Source organism: Pungitius pungitius, unplaced genomic scaffold (genome assembly GCF_949316345.1).
Source record: "Pungitius pungitius unplaced genomic scaffold, fPunPun2.1 scaffold_29, whole genome shotgun sequence".
Lineage (NCBI taxonomy): Eukaryota > Metazoa > Chordata > Actinopteri > Perciformes > Gasterosteidae > Pungitius > Pungitius pungitius.
The window spans coordinates 613,693-617,358 of NW_026909812.1; the positions used below are offsets into that span (position 1 = coordinate 613,693).

A 3,666-nucleotide genomic window follows, 5' to 3' on the forward strand; every position below is an offset into this window, starting at 1 on the left:
AAACAACAAAACACTGATATACACAATGTATGTTTATAAGAAAAAAAATGTGTAATTAAGTGCAAGTAGCGGTATTATGTTTCCTTGTACGTAGACTAATCAAGTTAACAACAGTGTTAAGTGTGAAAATATATGGGCTCACCAAGCAAACTTTTAAAGTACAAACCAACGGAGGTCCACAGCAACAGAGATCAGGAGCAAATAACACTTTTCTGTAATATGGATTAGTAATAGTTCTTATGTATATTGATCAGAGTGCAGTTATCTTAAATTGTGTTAATTCATTGCACTTTTGTAAACGGTATATCAGGAAATCTACCAGATTAAATTATAAAGTGTAATTTCTTTTCACAATCCAATGATTTTGTATTAAAGTGTAGTTTTTTTCAATTACAACAAAAAGATTTGTGCTTGTGTTTTTTCAGCTTGTGAATTAACTTTTCAACTCTTTGTTCAGGCCAATTTTGTTAATCTCATTAATAGTACATTTCAAATGATTTGTCAAATTAGTAAAAAGAGTAATAGCGTTGTATAAATATATGAGTTGATAGGAGATGGAAAGAGGTGAGAGTGAGAGAAGAGAATCTCTCAGATCATTCAAAAAGGTAGATCAGGTACCAATAACCCGGGTGAGAGTGTTCAGAGGAGAGACAGAGAGCGTGAGTGGAGAGACTCTCAGAGTTCTGTTCAGACAGACAGGTATCAATGACCTTAGGTAACCAAAAATTGGGTTTCAGAGTTCAGGTTTCAAAATTCAGGTTTCAAAATATCAGAGTTCAGTATACAGATAGAGTGGGATAGAAGAAGGATACAAAGATAGAGTTTCCAAAATCAAAGACAGAGAGGTAGATTTGACAGGAAAGCTAGAGTTGTTGTATTATAAATTGTAGACAGAGTGGATACAAGGTATAGGATAGACAGAGAGCCAATGGGATAGAGGAGAGATGCTGGACAACAGGAAACCTGCAAGACACAAAGAAACATCCGTTAGACAATTTCCAACTAGCACTGAATCATTGAAGGTGTCATCTAACCTTAAAATATATATATATATATATATATATATATATATATATATATATATTATGCTGGCAGGCACTTATTATATTGAGTGTTGATTTAATCAATAATGGACTATTCTCCTGGGAAATGTTGCCAAAGGGACATCAAAACTGATGCAGGCTAAAGCTGTTGGTTGTACATCAAGAACTGTCAACGATGATTCCTGAGCCGATGGGGGGCTCCCGTGACAGGAGATGCTGTAGGTGCACACATTGTAAAGCCCCGAGACAAATTTATGATTTTGGGCTCCAAAGAATTGATTGAAAATATTTTTTTACGCTCTGACTGTGAACCAAGCACAACCTGTAACATAATACAGTGTTTTCCCCTACTATTATAACATTATATATATGTTACAAATATGTCTGTGTGGCGTCCCAGCCGGGCAGAGAGCACCAGAGTAACAACAGCCCTCAAATCTCTGGAGAAGACACAGCTGACAAAGACGGACTACGCTGCTAACGTACGCGTCGAAAATAAAACCAAGAGGTTGAGCAACACACACATGCTGCTCACACAGGCAATGCAGCTCGGCCATCGGTGATTCATTACAACTTCACTAAATGTTTTAAGAAAGTACATTCAGTTGTCAGTCATGTGTGAAAACTTACTGTAAAATATATCCGAGGAGTCACCAACACTAGTAGGCTGCAGTTAGAGACAGGAAAGAGGAGGCAGAAAGAATGAGAACTAAATGAGGGTTTTCAAGACTATTATTATGATGGGAAGGCATTCTAAACTGGAAACCAATAAAAGATCAGTTTACTTACAGTAATATCTGAATGAATGTGTGAGCTTACACTTTAGAGTCACCAGCCACAATAGTCTGCCGTTCTAGATAGAAAAGAGAAGTTGGGAGGAGTAAGAGGAGGGTGACGGCAGAGGTGTGGACTGGAGTCATGTGACTTGGACTCGAGTCATGAATTTGATGACTTCAGACTCGACTCGACAAAACGTACAAAGACTTGCAACTCAACTTGGACTTTAACATCGATGACTCGTGACTTCACTTGGACTCGAGCCTTTTGACTCGAAGACTTGCTACTTCCCATGAAAACTGGGGGAAACATTTTCACACGGCCGCGCCGCTCTGTTTATCTGCATCTGTCAAAAAAATGTGCGCCACCTGTATGCAGAGAGCGCTGCCTGCACGACATCCAATCACTGCAGTCCCACCTGGTTCTGATTCGACAGCATCTAAACAGGCACATTGCAAGACAACCAATGAAGCGCAACAACGCGCCAGTTGGAAAAATGATACCGAAGATAGTTTCGTTTGGCTATAAAAATGACGAGGTAGTCGACAAAAAACGAGTTGATATTTGCAAAACATGCGGGTCGAAGATTACAGACGGAGCTGCCACAACGTCCAACTTTGTTTCACAAAGAAAGGTAAGTTTTGAACGAATGCGGAGCACCTTATTGAATGTACCGTAACTCACAAGCATTTTACCGTATCAACGAGACAGCTCGTTCATGCTTACAAAAATCGGGATTTTTGAACCCGGATTCAGACTCCGATGGAAATCCTCGCCAACATTATGTCAACATCCGTTTTAAAGTACTATAACACAGTCACAGTCGATCCACCATTACCCTTCCCTTCGTAGTCTAAGGTCTGTGAGGCAGCGCACCATCACCCAGGGTTTCCCGTCCCCACTATAATAAGAGGACTTGAAATGACTCGAAACTAAAATGGTAAGACTTTGGACTTTGACTTGAGACTTGTCGGCTTTGACTTGGGACTCGAGGGCAACGACTTGAGACTTACTTGTGACTTGCACAACAATGACTTTGTCTCACCTCTGGGTGACGGATGAAGAGAGGGTGAGAAAAGGTAGACATTTTTAGTTCAATTTATTTAACATGCAAGTACTGAAGTGAAACATTGCATTTCTTTATTGATCATTTTTGTCTCATTGAAAAGTCACAGTTTTCACCAAAGTTAAAATATATATTGCAGTGTGGCAGTTTTGTGGAAACCCTGACTTATGTCAACAAGACAACATTATATTCTTTCCACATGTGTTAATGCCTCTTAGGGACTTAAATGGCTCTATAGTAAGGTACATACAGTCAGAGCTGGGGCAATTAGTTTGGTAGCTGCAAAGTGTGACATTAAAGAAAGAAATGTAAAACTCTGGTTCCACCTTCTCAGACGTAATATTTTTTTTAATCACTTTATTCCTTAATAAAAAATAAATAAAGACATTTGAGGAAATTATCTTGCAATATATCTGGACAATTTAAAACTTCCCATTTGCAAACAAAAATTAACTAATGAATTATAAAGAAACAAAAAAAATACATCAACAACTTCAAAAATGATGTGGCAGTAATCCAAAAAATACGATGCAAATGTTTTTTAATAAATTGAAAATATCTACATCATTTGCAGTATAGTTAGGTAGTCTATTAGATATTTCTGTTGCATTATTTTTAACTTACCACACACAATGCAGAGAAGGAGGATGCTCTGTTGTCTAAGAGAGGAAACAATATGACAAACGGACATTAAGAAGGTTCTATCTTTCAGCCTTTAAACAAAACACCTTAGGAAATGATATATTACATACATAGAGAAGTAGATTACTGCTGTTCCAT

At 37.9% G+C, this 3,666-nt stretch overlaps 1 long non-coding RNA gene across 1 annotated transcript; it reads right to left on the bottom strand.

The window, feature by feature from the left end:
* Nucleotides 1–881: 881 nt before the first annotated feature.
* Nucleotides 882–1,897, bottom strand: LOC134110666 (uncharacterized). Its single transcript, XR_009944051.1, has 3 exons — nucleotides 1,833–1,897; nucleotides 1,674–1,710; nucleotides 882–963 (listed from the first exon to the last, which is right to left on the bottom strand). It is a non-coding gene; the product is annotated as an uncharacterized LOC134110666 (long non-coding RNA).
* Between the last annotated feature and the right edge of the window lie 1,769 nt (nucleotides 1,898–3,666).